The following is a 21,938-nucleotide window of genomic DNA, read 5'->3' on the forward strand; positions in this document are numbered from 1 at the left end:
TGGGTTGTTTTGATACGAATTAGGGTTGTAAGTGCAAAATGCGTCAATTTTGCACTTAAGGGTTCGTGAGTTGGTTAAATGTCCAGCTAGTATGTTTGGTTTGATTTGGATTGAAATGTGCAAGGTGATTCGCATTTAACGAGTATCGAGAATTGAAGTTTGTTTAGCTTTGAGGACTCAAGGTGAGTACAAATGTAATATGTACATGGGCATAGAACGGGGTAGGGTGTGGACTATGCGTTGAACTACACCGTGTGTGGACTATGAGTTGGACCACAGATATGTGGACTATGAGTTGAACTACGGGTTTAGTGGACTATGAGATGGACCACTTTAGTGGACTATGCGTTGGACCACTCGTTAGTAGCTACTAATTGTGATAGGGGCGCCCATTGATTTTTGATAATATTCATAATTGTTATGAATGTGTATAGGTGTTTATGCGTTATGGTATGCCATGTTGTGCTTGTTGAGTATGTGCTATATGCTTGTGTGGATTCATGTTTGTGTATATATAGCTTTTGTATTCACTGAGCTTTATGTGTACTCTCGTTGTTCATATCTTTTTATAGATTTAAGTGCGGATAAAGGCAAGGGTAAGCTCAGGAAATAGATGGCTACCTTGGATTATTGTAGAAAGAATGAATTTGGTTGGATGACTTAGGTTTGGGTAGTGTAATCCCAAACACCATGCTCCGTCCATTATTTTGTAATAAACGTATTCGGGTCGAATTGTTCATTTGAATTGTAATGGGTAGTATGATACCCAAGAACATGGTTGATCTAACATTGTGGTATTTCGTGGTGTAATTTGCTATTAAAAACAGGTGTTGATCAAAATGTATATTTGGTGATCAAAAGTGTATTTGGATTTGGGTCAAAAAGTGTTTAAAATGTTGAAACTGAGTTTTCAGCTGTGGTGCGCCGCACTGAGACGACCCGACCCAATCCATAGGGACGAATACAATAACATATGATAACATTGCGAGGTACATGACCTCTATATGATACATTTTACAAATGTTGCATTTATTCTTAAAAGGCAAACTATCATTACATCAATATTTGACATTTTCGTCTAACATTTCATAATATCCAAATGACCTAATCTGTCATTTACTTATTAATATTCTCTATTGAACTCCAATGACTCGAATGCAACGTCTTTGTATCATGGCTTAAAAGGTCCCAAGTAGTATCCTTAACATGAGCTAATGCACAGCGGAAGACTTAATTCATACCTGAGAATAACATGCTTTAAAACGTCAACATAAAGTTGGTGAGATATATAGGTTTTATGCTAGCAGCGTTATAACAATGGAACACAAGATTTCATATATAAACATTTTAATAAAAATATTCTAAGTGGTTGAGCACTTGGTAACCATACTTAACATTTAATCATGTCGCATATTCCCTTTATTATGAAATCTTACTACACCGTACCAAGTGTAGTCACGAAACGAAGTACTGTGCAACCGTTGAATACTGGTCGTCCAGTCCGGTTGGGGTTGTCAGGCCCGATAGATCTATCAACAGGATTCGCGTTTACAATACCGCTGTAAATAACAGTTACCAAGCTACAGGGAAGTATGCCAGTGGTACAACTCAACGTAGAATATATTTTTCAGTTACTTGTGTCCATAACGTAAAACATAAAATACATGTATTCTCATCCCGAAATATTTAGAGTTTAAAAGTGGGACTATATACTCACTTTTGTCTTGAAGATATGTAATTTCGACTTGGTCTCCGATTGATATCACGAACCTATCCATATATAATATATCAATACTTTTTCTTTTTAAAACAATCGTCACATATATATATACTTATAATACTTTTAATACTTTTAATAATTCCTTAGTCCGTAGTTAGCAGTCCGATGTTAGTAATTCAATTTTAATGGTTCATTTTTAGGTGTTTAATAAACCCCCAATGAAATCAATAAAACCCCCATCGTATATGTATTGGTCGAGATTAATCTTGACCCACGGTACCAGTGTTGTCAAATGACGTGTTGCGTACATAAAGTACCGGTGTTGTCAAATGACGTGTTGCGTACAATCATGGGATCTGATGATTAATCTTCTCGTATTGTTTACGGGTGATCCTGAACCATATAAAATTAAATTATGAGTACATATATATAAAATATCATGTTATTTTAGAAAGATGTGATTTATTTAATTTTTCTCCAATTATTTTCGTGGCTAAACTAGTCTTGGATATCCGATTTTGTTTTGGTCATAGTTTCTTCGTTACAACTCCGTTTTCGTTGGTTCAACTTGCCACTTCCTTGGTTCGAGTCCCTCTTTAAGAATATGAACTGTAAATACCTTAGTTTGTATTCGAAATCACAGGTCAAAGGTCAAACTTTGGTGAAACTTATGAAGTTAATCATTTTCCATTATGTAAACAACCTTAAATGATTATTTTTCTAAAAATACTTATACTTTGAATTAAATCATGAAATTTTTATGTATTAACATATTCATAAGAAATATCATTTTTCCAGAAAATAAACCTCCAATTCAAGGTTCAAAATAGTTTTTAATTATCCAACCCAAAACAGCCCCCGGTTGCACTCCGACATCGTAAAAACAGTTTTTAAGGTGTTCTTTGAAAAACCAAGTTATACCTTGTTAAATTAGCATATATTTATGTTATATTACAGGTCTTGAAGTATTTTAAAAGTTAAGTTAGAAGGATCTATTTAGTTTGCAAACAAGTTTGAAAACATTCAAACTATGTTCTTGTTGTTAAAATTTTATACCACAAAATAAGATAGCTATATATATATGAATCGAATAAGGTTATGAACAAAGTTACTACCTCAAGTTACTTGGACAAGATTGCTGTAAAAGAGGAGTGAAAACCTAGAACTAAAAGGGTGATGAAATTGGATGAAAGATTGGAAGTAAACTTGTATAGTTGGAAGAATTTTTGAAGTGTTCTTGAAAGGATTTTCTTATGATGTTTAAATGTTGTTTTTGAAGCTAGTTCATGATGAAAATTTGCTGGAGTGTTTAAGGGATTTTTTTCTTTCTTAAAGGAGTGTGTTTTAGTTAAAGGAAATGTGTAGTAAAATGAAAATGGAATGGAGTATAAATGGTGGTGTAAAAGGTGTATAAGTTTGTAATTTTGTGAAAAAATCTTTTAATCATGTGAAATTGTCATACTAGATAACAAAAGTAGTTACCTTATACATAAGGCATGAACAAGGGCTGGTTGGTGGTGATTTGATGTGTATATACCAATAGTAAATACGTATAGAAGCTAGGTATGATACGAGTACATATACTCTAGATATACGTATAGAAATCTTGTGAAAAATGGAATGAGAATTCAAATATAGCTATCTTTTGTGAATATACTTATATTGTTTTATGTATTTAAGTCCTTAAAAGTGATTAAATACATTACATATACGATATATGTATAAACATTATATGTTATAAGTATTTATGTCAAATAACGTTACGTATGGTTATCGTTTTGAAAACTTAAGTTAGTAGTTTCAAAATATACTTATAACTTATTGTTATTAATACAAAATGAGATATTAAAACATCCATAAATCATGTTAAATATGTATATATACCTATATATACACAAACGTATAATTATCATATGTTATATAGTTCGTGATATCATCGGTCAAACTAGACGGTCAAACGTTGTGTAAAACTCTTTTCAAAAACATAAGTCTCAACAATTTGGATTGCTTATCATGTTGGTAAGGTTTAATTTATGTAAATATTAATCTTATAAGTGTAAAACGATCGGAAAAATCCGGGTCGTTACAGTACCCACCCGTTAAAGAAATTTCGTCTCGAAATTTGGTAGAGGTTGTCATAAATAACAATAGGAATGTTTTCATGACGAATATGAGGTATTAATAGAGTTTTATCATTATTGGAAGATATGGATAAAACGATTCGATCATGTGAAGCGTACGAGTGAAGCTATCACAAAAGAATGAAATGAGTGAATATGGAATTGTTTTAACCGATGTCGAGATTAGGATTGATTTCCAGAATTTAAGGGATTTAAAGAAAATCTTATGTAATAAGATTTGGTTCTTCGATGATTTAGAAAACAGGATCTCCTTTGATTTAATGCGATAATCTGTTTCGATTTCTTTGTCGGATATTTCACTATAAATCCACCTCCTTCCCTTTCTTATTTCCATACCTCACATCTCTTACTCTTCCTCCTCTAATTCATACCTTAAGGTATCCTTTAAAATGCTTCATCCCGTTCTGATTTTTGTTATACTTCTAACTTTCATATCTTTCATTCTTCTCTTTCATCTACCGCTAGAAGAATCTATTCACTTTTATGATTTTCTTGGAATTATAATGTTTCTAATTCTCCCGTGTCTTTACGTCGCCATACGTATTGATATACACGGTTTGTAGTTTCTGGGTGATTATTGGGTTTTATATCTTTCCTTATATTTCGATGCTCCTGCTTCTGTTTTCCATAATCATTGTCATCCATAGTTAATACTCTCTCCTATTTGCTGTGATCTATACCCCAATTTTTATTTTGGGACTTTGTCCCTTCGTTTCTTCTTCCCGTCCTTGAGTAAAGCGATCAATAGTTCGGAATTCGTAGGTGTAAAATTCGGAATGAACATAGCTAATGCTCTAAGAAAGGAATGGTAATGGCACGATTTTGATTTGTCAAATTACCAGAATATCCAGGAAAATAGAACTATCAAGATGATTTGTTCTTAATACGTTTCGGAATTGGATAGAATGTAAAAGCCGTGTAACATGGCACATGATGACGGTACTGTGAATCATCACATTCCATTAGAAACTTAACATGCTTACTGTAATATAATGAAGTTGATCAAGTTTCATTATATTATACTAATTCATGCATCAGTTCCCAACACTGCTTCAGAACATTCCTATTTTAAACTTGAAGGATTTAGAAACTAACACGGTTTCCTTTATATTGTAACGCAGATATTACAGAGAGATAAATGATTTCAGATAAGGATAGTGGTGAAAATATCTTCAGAAATATTGAGGATATTTATAATGAAAGATATGATAATATCTTGGAATTTCTAATGTCGAAGGATGATGATGAAGATTGACCCGTAAGGGTTTAGATTCAGAAGCAAGGTGTTTGCTACAGAATCGTCATAATTCTTTATGTACAAGTTTAGTCCTTGTAACTTGTTCAGAGTCTCCTTCATGGTTTGCTCAATCCTGTTTTCAGTACCAATTTTCTATCGAGCGTTCCTAACACTTCCTTCTTTTATCATCAACTTTTGGTCATTAAGACCTTCTACAACATGCTGCTTCGTTAGTATTTTCAAAGTTATCGGATCTGGGTCATTGGTTATCAAACCAAGATGGTTTAAGGAGAATTGTATTTTTAGATGATTAAACGCTGATGGTAATATGATGGAATATAAAAGGTTCTCCGGTAACGATGGCTAAAGAACAACGTATATATATATATATATCGAGATTGTAATAAGAGTAGTCTTACTGAGATATCGAAGTGGAGCTGTGACAAAATTAGTTAATTGAAAAGGAATCGCGTGATTGTTTTTGCTAATGGATGATAAGGAATTCGATGCGGATACGTTTTAACTATAACTTCGAGTTCGAAAATTTTCAGGTGCATAACTGTATGCATAAATCTTTCTTCCGTAGACGAGGTGCGACTGGTTCAACTTCTCGATCGAGATGTTTTCAAGAATCATGAAAAGTTGTGAATGTGAATTGTAATCATCAAGATACAAATGAGGTTTAAAATAGAATCAAGTGGCAAACTTGAAGGATTGTTTAGTTTCATATGTAATAATCATCATTTTAACTCATTTTTAATTGTCCAAATTTAGAAGTCCTAATAGTCCGATTGTCCAATGGTTCAATAAATTCATATATGAACTAAATATATAATATTCGAATTACTTAATACGTATCGTGACCCGTGTACCGGTCTCGGTGTCGATCACAACTCAAAGTATATATATATTTTGGAATCAACTCCGACCCTGTATAGTCAACTCCCACCTTCACATATAGAGTGTCTATGGTTGTTCCGAAATATATATATAGATGGGTCAATATGATAAGTCGAAACCTTGTATACGTGTCCCGTTATTTAAAATGCGTAAAATAAATAAATATATATCATGAACCATTATACAACGTGTTGTCTCAGAATTAATCCGACGTGTTGTTGTACATGTGTCCCGACGGTATGTAAAGTACAGAAATTAAAATTGCAAGAATGTAAATTGCGATAAATTAAATATTAATCAGTTAGCTGGGAACAGTTAGCCGGAACAGTTAGCGTGTAATCCTATCACAATTTCAATTAATTAATTCATCTGTTTCTAACAATTTTTATTTTGCCAATGTTTCTTCATTATGCCACTTGTTAGATTCGGATAGGTAAAAAATCCAAATATGAAATTTAAATGGAAATGGTTAATCTTGGGTGAACGGATACGTATATCGGTAATTGTAAGTAGGATAATAAATGATCGTTGAATCAGATTCGAAGAATGTACAGTGTAACTTGTTAATGTGAATTCTAAATATTCCTTGGGTACTACCCACCCGTTAAAATATTTTCATCATTAACCGTTTGTACGAAAGAAATTTTTAATTACAATCTTTATGAAAATATATTTGCATATATATTTTCTTCGGATGTAACTATGAATTTAATGAGTCAATAAAATATTCAACTCATTTGATTTATCGTTATTACTAGATTACATAATCTCCAAAACATTAGAGATTACATAATCGTCATGTCGAACGAAGAACGATACGTAAATAAGAGGTAATCGGTGTAGAATGATATGTAGAACAAAGATCATATTCGAAGTTCAGATGATGATGTTGAGGTACGTGGTGCGGATGTGATTGTTGGTGGTGGTAATGATACGGTTGGTGTTGATGCTGATGATGCTGTTGACGTCGATGATGCTACTGGTACTGAAGATTGCAAGGTTGATGTTGTTAATGGTACTGGTTATGCTGCTGGTGCTGCTGCTGGTGTTTGTAACCTTCGCACCGTGTTCTCCAAAGCCGTCACACGAGCGCGAAGTTCGTTAATTTCTGCTAGTACACCAGGATGATTGGCGGTTGGAGTGAGCGAATGAACAAGATCCGAAATATGGGATAGGATATAATCGTGACGAGATACTCGAGAAATGAGAGAGAAAATGGTTTCTCGAACAGGTTCGCCGGTAAGTGCTTCAGGTTCGTCGCCAATGGGGCAATTCGGTGGGTGAAAGGGATCACCTTCTTCTTGTCTCCAATAATTTAGTATACTACGAACCCATCCCCAATTCATCCAGAATAGATGATGAGAAATTGGTTGATCCATTCCAGTGACGCTGCCTTCGGAGCCCGAATGGAAATCCATATCAGCGTAGCTGTCGGAGTCGGAGGAATTCGAACTGGACGCGGAGTTCATCTTGTATAGTCGGGGAAATGAATTTTTGGTTTGGAATAGATTATAGGAGTTGGGTTTGGTATTCTTCAATACATAATTTACATATGTATTTATAATACTCAAAATCCCGTGAATTACGGAGAATCTTTGAAATTCGTCAGGCAATGTCTATAGCAACAGATACGCTAGGATACGAATTTTGTCTATACACTATCGATGCACTAAATGCAGTAAGACGTGTCTAGACTTAAGAATACTAAGCAGGCAATTCCTAAGGATGATAAGTAGATGATTTTCGACTAGATATGATAAGCAAAACTTTTGACATGTAGACACGGTCAAAGTCCAGACTCATTAATGCATCCTAACAACTACCAGTTAGACACACTAATGCAAGGCCTGGTTCGCTAAGACCAACGCTCTGATACCACATGAGACGACCCGACCCAATCCATAGGGACGAATACAATAACATATGATAACATTGCGAGGTACATGACCTCTATATGATACATTTTACAAATGTTGCATTTATTCTTAAAAGGCAAACTATCATTACATCAATATTTGACATTTTCGTCTAACATTTCATAATATCCAAATGACCTAATCTGTCATTTACTTATTAATATTCTCTATTGAACTCCAATGACTCGAATGCAACGTCTTTGTATCATGGCTTAAAAGGTCCCAAGTAGTATCCTTAACATGAGCTAATGCACAGCGGAAGACTTAATTCATACCTGAGAATAACATGCTTTAAAACGTCAACATAAAGTTGGTGAGATATATAGGTTTGATGCTAGCAGCGTTATAACAATGGAACACAAGATTTCATATATAAACATTTTAATAAAAATATTCTAAGTGGTTGAGCACTTGGTAACCATACTTAACATTTAATCATGTCGCATATTCCCTTTATTATGAAATCTTACTACACCGTACCAAGTGTAGTCACGAAACGAAGTACTGTGCAACCGTTGAATACTGGTCGTCCAGTCCGGTTGGGGTTGTCAGGCCCGATAGATCTATCAACAGGATTCGCGTTTACAATACCGCTGTAAATAACAGTTACCAAGCTACAGGGAAGTATGCCAGTGGTACAACTCAACGTAGAATATATTTTTCAGTTACTTGTGTCCATAACGTAAAACATAAAATACATGTATTCTCATCCCGAAATATTTAGAGTTTAAAAGTGGGACTATATACTCACTTTTGTCTTGAAGATATGTAATTTCGACTTGGTCTCCGATTGATATCACGAACCTATCCATATATAATATATCAATACTTTTTCTTTTTAAAACAATCGTCACATATATATATACTTATAATACTTTTAATACTTTTAATAATTCCTTAGTCCGTAGTTAGCAGTCCGATGTTAGTAATTCAATTTTAATGGTTCATTTTTAGGTGTTTAATAAACCCCCAATGAAATCAATAAAACCCCCATCGTATATGTATTGGTCGAGATTAATCTTGACCCACGGTACCAGTGTTGTCAAATGACGTGTTGCGTACATAAAGTACCGGTGTTGTCAAATGACGTGTTGCGTACAATCATGGGATCTGATGATTAATCTTCTCGTATTGTTTACGGGTGATCCTGAACCATATAAAATTAAATTATGAGTACATATATATAAAATATCATGTTATTTTAGAAAGATGTGATTTATTTAATTTTTCTCCAATTATTTTCGTGGCTAAACTAGTCTTGGATATCCGATTTTGTTTTGGTCATAGTTTCTTCGTTACAACTCCGTTTTCGTTGGTTCAACTTGCCACTTCCTTGGTTCGAGTCCCTCTTTAAGAATATGAACTGTAAATACCTTAGTTTGTATTCGAAATCACAGGTCAAAGGTCAAACTTTGGTGAAACTTATGAAGTTAATCATTTTCCATTATGTAAACAACCTTAAATGATTATTTTTCTAAAAATACTTATACTTTGAATTAAATCATGAAATTTTTATGTATTAACATATTCATAAGAAATATCATTTTTCCAGAAAATAAACCTCCAATTCAAGGTTCAAAATAGTTTTTAATTATCCAACCCAAAACAGCCCCCGGTTGCACTCCGACATCGTAAAAACAGTTTTTAAGGTGTTCTTTGAAAAACCAAGTTATACCTTGTTAAATTAGCATATATTTATGTTATATTACAGGTCTTGAAGTATTTTAAAAGTTAAGTTAGAAGGATCTATTTAGTTTGCAAACAAGTTTGAAAACATTCAAACTATGTTCTTGTTGTTAAAATTTTATACCACAAAATAAGATAGCTATATATATATGAATCGAATAAGGTTATGAACAAAGTTACTACCTCAAGTTACTTGGACAAGATTGCTGTAAAAGAGGAGTGAAAACCTAGAACTAAAAGGGTGATGAAATTGGATGAAAGATTGGAAGTAAACTTGTATAGTTGGAAGAATTTTTGAAGTGTTCTTGAAAGGATTTTCTTATGATGTTTAAATGTTGTTTTTGAAGCTAGTTCATGATGAAAATTTGCTGGAGTGTTTAAGGGATTTTTTTCTTTCTTAAAGGAGTGTGTTTTAGTTAAAGGAAATGTGTAGTAAAATGAAAATGGAATGGAGTATAAATGGTGGTGTAAAAGGTGTATAAGTTTGTAATTTTGTGAAAAAATCTTTTAATCATGTGAAATTGTCATACTAGATAACAAAAGTAGTTACCTTATACATAAGGCATGAACAAGGGCTGGTTGGTGGTGATTTGATGTGTATATACCAATAGTAAATACGTATAGAAGCTAGGTATGATACGAGTACATATACTCTAGATATACGTATAGAAATCTTGTGAAAAATGGAATGAGAATTCAAATATAGCTATCTTTTGTGAATATACTTATATTGTTTTATGTATTTAAGTCCTTAAAAGTGATTAAATACATTACATATACGATATATGTATAAACATTATATGTTATAAGTATTTATGTCAAATAACGTTACGTATGGTTATCGTTTTGAAAACTTAAGTTAGTAGTTTCAAAATATACTTATAACTTATTGTTATTAATACAAAATGAGATATTAAAACATCCATAAATCATGTTAAATATGTATATATACCTATATATACACAAACGTATAATTATCATATGTTATATAGTTCGTGATATCATCGGTCAAACTAGACGGTCAAACGTTGTGTAAAACTCTTTTCAAAAACATAAGTCTCAACAATTTGGATTGCTTATCATGTTGGTAAGGTTTAATTTATGTAAATATTAATCTTATAAGTGTAAAACGATCGGAAAAATCCGGGTCGTTACACGCACCCAAAAGGAGATGAGCCGCACCATTACAAGTGTTTAGCTACTGACTTGAAATGTCAAATAATAGCTTTATGGTGTGCCACAATTTGCCTTTAGTGTGCCGCACCAGGGTTATGGTGTGCCACACCTTAGTGTTGGTGTGCCGCACCGGCCTGTAAAAAAAACGTGCGTCATTTAAACTAAACGAGCTGAGTAGTTTCACTTAATTACTTAATATTTTTATATATAGTAATAAGATAGTGATTGTGACCTTTTTATATTATTTTATTTCAATAAAATATATTATTCTATATATCTAAATGATATAGAGCAAATGAATAGTAGCCCTCGATAGTTTTACAAACACCCCTCAAACTTTTTATACTTTCCAAATTTAATCTCGCCCTTTATATCACTTAACTTTATAGCTTTTACAAACTTACCACATAGTTTTCACATTTTATACTTTAACCATTACACTTCTCATTCATTATATATCGATCCCATAATTTTTACTAACTAACAACTACTCATTATTATTATTATTATTATTATTATTATTATTATTATTATTATTATTATTATTATTATTATTATTATTATTATTATATCAACCACATAATTTTTCACTTTATTATTGTTTAACTTTTTTCCTTATTATAAATTAACTACGTAACTCAATATATATATATATATATATATATATATATATATATATATATATATATATATATATATATATATATATATATATATATATATGTATATATATATATATATATATTATTCTCTACATCTTTAAAAGACAAAGACTTTATGAATAGTTCTTCTCCATGCTTTAATCGTTTATACGTCGTGCAAAAAGGTTGTACCCACACTGACACCACACTAAACATTGAGAACCATTATAAACTTTAGGGCGCCAAATGTAAATTCCTAGGGTAAAAAATGTAAACTCCATATGGGTCTAAAGTTAAAGTTCAAGGGTCAAATCGTAACTTCTTTATTTTTCATAAAAATCCCCAACAAAGCCACCTAAATTTTTAACCGCCTTTAAATTTTCGTACGACTTAGGATAGGTTTAACCGACATAACTGTTAAACACGAAATAATTTTACGAACCAAACATAACAAATTATATCCGAAACGGAGTCCCGATGCGTAGCGAGGGCTCCTCCACTAGTTTTAACTAATTATAACATTTTTACCATTTTGTAATTGCATCAATAAAAAAAAATATGTAAAGAACGTAACAAATATTCAGTACATAACAATTAATCATTTAGATCGACAAACCCCTTTCACGAGGATAAAATTGGGTATATAATTGTAGAAACGGGCTATAAATAGTTACTCATGTAGTTCAAGACGGGTCATTATTGCAAGGACGCCAAAAAGGTGTAATACACGACATCGAATACTCTCCTTGTAATTCCACCATAACATAATGTGTCTTATCATTTACCAAAGCAATGGTGATAGCTGTATAATTTTGAAGCTCTTCGGGACCATCCCATAATGAAAAAATAGTCCTAGTGTCTGACTTGCTTAAGAGATGGACTATTACATCAAACTTATTGGCAATCAATATATCCGCTTCGGGCATTTTCATCTAGTAATCTGCAGGACAAGCGAGCCAAAGAAACACAACCAAACAATCCAAACCTAAATAAAAACCAAGAACAAACTACTTAAACAACAAACTAGCCAATAAAACATTACCCAAACGGATAAAACACACCAAAATAACAAGAAGATTACAAGCCACAACCAAGTTCACCATGGATGAAAAATACCACATTGTGACGATCGCTCCAAATCCATATGGACAATACGTCATTCATCGATTTCATTGCGAGGTATTTGACCTCTATATGATACGTTTTGTAAACATTGCATTCTTTTGAAAAGACACACCATAAATGCATATTTAAATCAAAGGTTTTAGACATCTGATGATTTCTACATATAGACAATCATCGTAATATAATAGTTTACAATGATACTTCCGTTGACAATGCAGTCAAAATAAGATACATGGTGATCATTTGGTGAATGCAACGTTTCCTTGAAAAGTATGTCATGTAAGACTCCATGCACATAGCTTGTCTAACATATAAGCAAACAGCAGAAGACGTCTAGGAAACCTGAGAATAAACATGCTAACAAGTGTCAACACAAAGGTTGGTGAGTTCATAGTTTTAGTGTTTCATATAATCTGTATATAAAAGTGGATCACAAGATTTCAGTTTTTCATCCAGAAACGTTTATCAAAATATTCTACGAAATTGAGCACCCTGGTAACTAAACTTAACGTATATATAATTTGTACCCTTTGTATAATCATCTTAATAATACACGCAAACCAACGTGTACGCTTCTCAAATAGTATATGTCCGTTAAAAGGCTAGTGCTCTAGCTCGGACGGGGATATCAAGCCCTATGGATCCATATAATACTACTCGCGCCCACCAGTTCTTATAACCGGCAGTTACTAGTTACCAATGCTAAGAGATTTTCGGTTCAAACTCAGTGTAGAATTTAGTATGTACTTGTATCCATTGTGTTTAAAATAAAGTGCATGTATTCTCAGCCCAAAAATATATATTTCAAAATCATTTAAAAAGGGAGCAAATGAAACTCACCTTAGCAGCATATAAAGTCGTTCACCAAAATGTGATCGAAACTCGGATTACCAAATAATCGTAGATCTCAACCTAGAGAACATATGTTGGTCAATAAACGTCTATCAAGCTAGGTCAGGTCATAGTGTATCACAATCCTAATGCTCGAGATCGATATACAAAAGTTATCCAATGTCGTTTAAAAAAGTCAATTTTGACAGTTGTTTAACAAAACGAGACGTACCTTATATAAGGATTCATTTACTCGGTTGGTAATATTCAAAAATCCAAATTATAAATCTCGTAAACGAGTTGTTTAAATCTTAATTGTAGATTCAAAAGCAATTTCAATTAACGTCAATCATAATTCAGTTGATCATATCTTTTAATCCGTTCATCGAAATTATTCGATATCTAAATGAAAAGTTATTGATTTTTCGCCAGCTTTCCAAAAACATGTATATCATATACTTTTTACCAGTAATATATGTATTTAATTCGTGAAACATTATAACTGTTTAACGACAAAATTTAGCATACAATCATATATAAATATATATATACTCGAGCACTAGACATGGATACACAATTAATATATAAAAGATAAAATATGAGTGCTTACGTATAAATATTGAGATTCAATATTGTAGGAAAGTACGTAAACGTAACGGAGATGATAAACACTAGATTTGATTCACAAATATATCCCCGAACATTACCCATAAACTCCTTGGCAATAACCCATAATTTCCTTAGCTCTATCCCGCTCAAAAACCCATTTTGAAGGTGACACGCTCATAACCTCGTCGTTGTATTTTAGGTATATATACTACTAATAATAATATTATAATAAGATTAATAATAATAATATTAATCTTAATAATAATAATAATAATAATAATAATAATAATAATAATAATAATAATATAAAAAATAATAATTCGGAGGAATGAACCGAGCTTTTATAGTATGTGGCCTGCTACAGTACCTCATGCGATCGCATGAGTTTTCAGTGTTTTTGCCATGCGATCGCATGGCCGCCTTATCTGTTTTTGTTTGCTAGTTCGTCGACATCAAATAGTGTTTTACTGTAGCAAATCGTGTTACTGTAGCAAATAGTGTTTACTGTAGCAAATAGTTTTTTACTGTAGGAAAGTCGTTTTTACTTGTACATATATATATACATACATATAATTGTTCATGAATCGTCGAGAACAACCGAAAGGTATTTGAATATATGAAAGTAGTTCAAAAATTTTGAGATTCAGTTTTACAGACTTTGCTTATCGCGTCAGAAATATTGATCATTCAAAGATTAAGTTTAAATTTGGTCAGAAATTTCCGGGTCATCACAGTACCTACCCGTTAAAGAAATTTCGTCCCGAAATTTGAGTGAGGTCGTCATGGCTAACAATAAAAATGTTTTCATGACGAATATGTGTTGATAAATAGAGTTTTATCACCGTTGAATAATATGGATAAAAAAAATCCAATTACTCGAAGCGTATGAGGAAAGTTATCGTAATAGAGAGAAATGGAGAATAGAGATTCGTCTTATCTCTTGACGTAGTAACGATTGATTTTCAGAATTTAAGGAATAGAAAATCTTCATAATTTAAATAAGATTTGATTCTTCGGAATTTAAGGAAATTAGGATTTCCTTTGATTAAATGCGTAATCTGCCTCGATTGCTATGTCTGATATTTTGCTATAAATTGACCTCTTCCGTTTCATTTATTTTCACCACTCATATAATCTTCTTCCTTATTTCATACTTACAAAAGATTTGTGAAAATGCTTCATCCAGTTCTGATTCTTGATATTTTCTTGGCTATCATATCATTCATTCTTCTTTTTCATCTGCCACCAGAGGAGGTTATTTTCTTCTACTATTACCTTGGGGTTATATTGTTTTTCATTCTCACGTGTCTTTATATTGCTATACACATTGATATACACGGTTTGTAATTTCGGGGTTGTTTTCGGGCTTTATATTTTCCATTATATTTCGGAGCTTCATGCTTTCGTTTTCTCTTTCTGACTTTAAGTCAAGCGAATAATGGTCCAGAATTCGTAGGTATGAATTTCGGAATGAACATAATTAATATTCTAAGAAAGAAACGGTAATGGCACAATCTGACTTGTCAAATTACCAGAATACCTCGAAAAAGACCGAATCATCAAGAAAAAATATTTTCTTGATATGTTTAGAGGTTAAATAGAATGAAAGAGTTATGTAACATGGTTTATGATGAGGGTATGATCTGTGAACCTTTATCACGTTCCATTAGAAACTCAGCATGACTTACTGTAATATAATCACGTTGATCAAGTGTCATTATATTATAATAACTCATGCTTCAATTCCCAACATTACTTCAAATCATCCATTTTTCGAATTTTTCGGATTTTAGAAACTAAAATAGTTTCTTTTATGATGTAACACAGATAGCGCGGAGATGAATGATTTCAGATAATAATGGTTATGAAAATATCTTCAGAAATATGAAGGATATTTATAATGGGAGATACGATGATATCTTAGAATATTTAAGATAAGATGATGATGAAGAATATTGTCCGCAAATGTTTTAGAGTAAGGAGCAAGGTATTTGCTAAGGCTTTCAGCAGTCACTGAATCATTTGTATTCTTTGAAGGTAGATTTCTTTTTTGTGATTTGTCCACAGCCTCCTTCATGGTCTGCTCAATCCGTTTTTCAGTTCCAAACCTTCTCTTTTTTCTCAGCTTTACCACCATACTATTCTTTATCATCAAACTTTTGACTGTTAAGGTCGTTTTACAGTTTTTGCTGCTTCATCAGCATTTTTCCAAAATTCGGAGAACTTGTTTCGTAGTTTGGGGTGTTTTTCAGAAACTTCACATTCAAAGTATGTAAGTCTAGAAGATAGATGTTATCTATATATAACTGTTGTCGTAGAAAATGCTGCGAGATTCAAAATACTGATTGCTAATTCTCGATAGTTGATATGGCAATTACCGTTACAAGATGTGGATGAGTACATGATAGGGTTTCAATGAACAATTATAATGGTTTTTCGGAGAGACTTTAAGTAACAGATTAATGAATTTGCTGGTACATTTACTGTTAATGTGGTGGAACATGAAAGGTTCCCAGTAACAAAAACGTATATGTCAAGGTTATAATAAGGCTAATCTGAAAAGTCGAAGTTGACTAGTTGGAAGTGTGATAAAACTGGATACTTTGAAAAGGGATTGCAATATTATTTTCAGTAATAACAATGCTAAAGGATTTTTCACATTTTTGAAGTCAAAGTATAGCTTTGAAAGATGTAGAGATCTAAGAATGATGTCACCCGTTAAATCTTGACTTGAATTCTGACCCGTCAATATCAGAATATGTAATTGAATTTGTATGGAAACGATTGTATATCGCTGTGAGCATAGTTAATAATTTTTTTGAATCAAAGTTGAAGAATGTACAGTATAACATATTAATTGTGAACTTATATATTTTCCGGAAATTACCTACCCGTTAAAGATTTCACAAGTAATATTTTGTACAAAAGAATTTTCATTACAGTCTTTATGAAAATATATGTATGTATATTTCTTCAGATGTAATACGGATTTAATGAGTTAATATCATATTAAGCTCATTTGATTTTCGGCTTGACTTAGAAATGATTAATCTCTAAAACATTAAAGATTACATAATCTTTGCGGAGTTTTTCACTAATGAAATCAACACTTCATTATTTATTCTTATTGATATTCCTCGGTGAAGGATGTTGGTGCTCGTGGAATTTTTGTGAACCTTACAAGGCACAGATGATGTTTTCTGGAAAGTTTCGAGTATATCGAAATTGAAAATGTAAAATCAATTATGTAATTGATTAATACACTTGGTTTACTATGAAATGGAATTTATTGGGTTGAAACAGAGATTGTAGTTAACAATGGTTAAGTTGTTAAGGAAGGATGTACATTATTGCATATTAGTAATATGAACTAAATGAGTAGTACCTACCAGTTAAGATTCACATGTAATAGCTTAGTACGAAAAGATTTATTTTGATTTCAAAATTCATATATATTAAATATACATAAAATTTCTTCAGGGGAAATGAGTTAATACTTCATCGGTTATTGTTGCTGGTATTTCTTGGTAACTATGGTGTGTATGACATTGATGCTCGTGGAACAGATTGTGAAGTTGAGGTTTGCGATGCGGATGTTGTTGGTGGTGGTAATGGTAATTTTGGTGTTGTTATCGGTGGTACTGTTGATGCCGGTGATGCTTCGGGTGCTTGTAACCTTTGCATCATATTCTCCAAAGCCACTACCCGAGCGCGAAGCTCGTTGACTTCTTCTACTACACCGGGATGATTGGCGGTTCGGTCGAGCGGGTGAATAAGATCCAGAATTTGAGATAGTATATTATCGTAACGAGATATTCTGGAAATGAGAGAGAAAATGGTGTCTCGAACAGGTTCGTCGGTAAGTGCTTCAGGTTCTTCGCCAAGAGGGCAATGTGGTGGATGGAAGGGATCGCCTTCTTCTTGTCTCCAATAATTAAGTAGGCTACGAACCCATCCCCAATTCATCCAGAATAGATGATGGCTAATTGGTTGATCCATTCCGGTTACACTGTCTTCGGAATTCAGGTGAATATCCATATCGGAATAGCTGTCAGAGTTTAAGGAATTTGAACTAGATACGAGATCCATCTTGTATAATTAGGGAGATGATTTTTGATATGAATTAGATTATAGAATTTAGTTTGGTATTCTTCAATACATAATTTACATATGTATATATAATACCAAATTCCATAAATCACGGAGAAATTTTTTGAAGATGTCAGGAAAAGTTTACAGTAACAGATACGCTAAGATATGAATTTTTGTCTATACACTATTTATGCAATAAATGCAGGAAAACGTGTCTAGACTTAAGAATGATAAGCATGTAATTTCCTACAAGAAATGATAAGCAAAACTTTTAACATGCAGACACGGTCGAAGTCCAGACTTACTGATTCATCCTAACAACTATCAGTTAGACACACTCATACAAGACCTGGTTCACTAGGACCAACGCTCTGATACCAACTGTGACGATCGCACCAAATCCATATGGACGAACACATCATTCATTGATTTCATTGCGAGGTATTTGACCTCTATATGATACGTTTTGTAAACATTGCATTCTTTTGAAAAGGCACACCATAAATGACTATTTAAATCAAAGGTTTTCGACATCTGATGATATCTACATATAGACAATCACCGTAAATAATAGTTTACAATGGTACTTCCGTTGAAAATGCAGTCAAAATAAGATACATGGTGATGATTTGGTGAATGCAACGTTTCCTTGAAAAATATGCCATGTAAGACTCCATGCACATAGCTTGTCTAACATATAAGCAAACAGCGGAAGACTTCTAGGGAACCTGAGAATAAACATGCTAACAATTGTCAGCACAAAGGTTGGTGAGTTCATAGTTTTAATGTTTTGCATAATCTGTACATAAAGATGGATCACAAGATTTCAGTTGTTTCATCCAGAAATGTTTATCAAAATATTCTACAAGATTGAGCACCCTGGTAACTAAACTTTAACGTCTATATAATAAGTACCCATGTTTTAACATACATGCAACCAATATGTACAATACACGCAAACCAACGTGTACTAAACTCAAATAGTATACGTCTGTTTTATAGTTCAGGCTAGGGTTTCTATACCTGGAACAGACGGGGATGTCAAGCCCTATGGATCCATATATAACTACTCGCACCCACCAGTTCTTATAACCGCCAGTTACTAGTTACCAAAGCTAAGGAATTTTCGGTTCAAACTCGATGTAGAATTTAGTATGTACTTGTATCCATTGCGTTTAAAATAAATTGCATGTATTCTCAGCCCAAAAATATAGATTGCAAAAGCAATTAAAAAGGGAGCAAATGAAACTCACCTTAGCAGTACATAAAGTTGTTCACCGAAATGTGATCGAAACTCGAAATACCAAATAACCGTAGATCTCAACCTAGAGAGCATATGTTGGTCAATAAATGTCTACCAAGCTAGGTTTGGTCATAGTGTATCATAATCCTAATGCTCGAGATCGACATACAAAAGTTATCCAAAGTTGTTTCAAAAAGTCAATTTTGACAATAGTTCAACAAAACGAGACGTGCTTTATATAAGAATTCATTTACTCGGCTGGTAATATTTAAAAATCCATTTTATCAATCTCGTAAACAAGTTGTTTAAATCTTAATTGCAGATTCAAAAGCAATTTCAATTAACGTCAATCATAATTCAGTTGATCATATCTTTTAATCCGTTCATCGAAACTATTTGATATCTAAATGAAAAGTTATTGATTTTTTGTTAGCTTTCCAAAAACATGTATATCATATACCTTTTACTAGTAATATATGTATTTAATTCGTGATTCATTATAAACTGTTTAACGACGAAATTTAGTATACAAGCATGCATAAACATATATACTCGAGCACTAGACATGGATACACAATTAATATATAAAAGATAAGATATGAATGCTCACGTATCAATATTGTGATTCAATATTGCAGGAAAGTACGTAGACACAACGGAGATGATAAACACTAGGTTTGACTTGCGAATAGTACACATGAATATTACCCATAACCTTCATAGCTATAACCCAAAGTTTCCTTAGCTCTATCCCGCTTGAAAACCCATTTTGAAAGTGACACGCTTATGACCTCGTCGTAGTATTTTTTTTGTATAATACTAATTAATATTACTACTAATATTCCTAATAATAATATTAGAATTAATAATAATAATAATATTAATAATAATAATAATAATAATAATAATATAAATATAGAGAGTAGAGAGACAGATGTGTGTGAAAAACATTCGCAGAAAACTGGAGAATTTATAGTACATTTGCTGAAACTGCACCCCATGCGATCGCATGGGTTTTATGCCTATTTCTCATACGATCGCATGGCCCCAAAATCCAGCTCAAAATTTTTTTAACTTTTAGCTTGTCGACATATTTTTATATAATATATATAATATATTTAATTTAAATAATTAATTATATATTATATTAAATTCACGTGCATAGTTGACTTGTAATTTTTGTTCCGATAAGTCGTACTTCATCACTCGACTCATGTCCCGGTTCCGGTTTCTCGAACGCATTTTCGTACGCTTAGAAAACTTGCATTTTACGTTTCGTGTCACGTACCTTTGTCAAAATATAGCCTTAAATTATCCCTAAATTATACCACTCAAAGTATATATTAAACTTTCGAGTGTTTTGGTCATTTACTTCTATAAATCATTGTCTCGCTATTTGTTAATATATATATAATAACAATTTGTTTTATGACCAGTTTAATATTATATTTTATATATTTTCAATATTAATATATACGCTTTAAAATACATATCACAGGTTATTCATATATCTAATTCCAACAGTTAATATTCCTTATTATTGTATGTCTCCAAATTACGTTATTTAAACAAACACTTTACCATTTATTTCGAATATCGTTAAAAATGAACGATTTTTCAAATCAACGTGGACCTCACAACAGAGACTCGAAATAATATCATAATCTTTAAGGGACTCAATAAATATCTTTTAATTCAATCGTTTGGCATAATCTTTTAACTCCGTAGTTAAATATATCAATCAGATAATCAAACCAATAAGGTTAATGCACAGTATCGTTTTCATAACACCTTGTTACGTTTTCAAGTTATAGTATATATATGTATCTATTTACATATATTTGTTCGCGAATCGTTGAGAACAATCGAAGGGTATTTGAATAGTTCAATAATTTTAGGATTCAACTTCATAGACTTTGCTTATCGTGTCGGAAACATTAAAGATTAAGTTTAAATTTGGTCAGAAATTTCCGGATCATCACATTATGACTCGAGCAAATAAACCTATAACTCACCAACATTCGTGTTGACCTTTTTATCATGTTTTATTCTCAGGTCCTTAGACTGCTTCCGCTGTGATGTGCTTGTCAACCTGTAAATTAAAGACTTATGTATTTTGGGGTTTTGCTTATACCTAAGCACTCGCCCACATGTTTATAACTTTCTATGTTTAGAAAGTCACTTATTTTAATGAATGCAATATTTTATCAAAACGTATCATATAGAGGTCAAAACCTCACTGTGGAATCAATGATTAACGTGCCGTGTCAATAGCGATTTTGACGGGTCGTTATAAAACGGGTTGGTTCGGGTCGAGAGTCATTCTCTTATAACTAATTTTTTTTTAAATTTAATTTTAATTTTTCTTTTAATATTTTTGATTTTTATTAGTACTTTTTTATGATTATTATTATTTTTCTATTTTTTTTATTTTATTTTTTCGTATAATGAGTTGGAAATGGATTTCAACGAGTCTAGATGGACCTTCTAACATATTGAAGGACTAAAGATAGGTCCGTATTGGACCCATTCCCTTTACTTCCTTAAGATCCAATGGACCCAAATGGTTGACCCAATTTTTGGTGTATGGATCTTGATTGCCAGGTATTAACATCACATCC

Source organism: Rutidosis leptorrhynchoides, chromosome 9 (genome assembly GCF_046630445.1).
Source record: "Rutidosis leptorrhynchoides isolate AG116_Rl617_1_P2 chromosome 9, CSIRO_AGI_Rlap_v1, whole genome shotgun sequence".
Taxonomy (NCBI): Eukaryota; Viridiplantae; Streptophyta; class Magnoliopsida; order Asterales; family Asteraceae; genus Rutidosis; species Rutidosis leptorrhynchoides.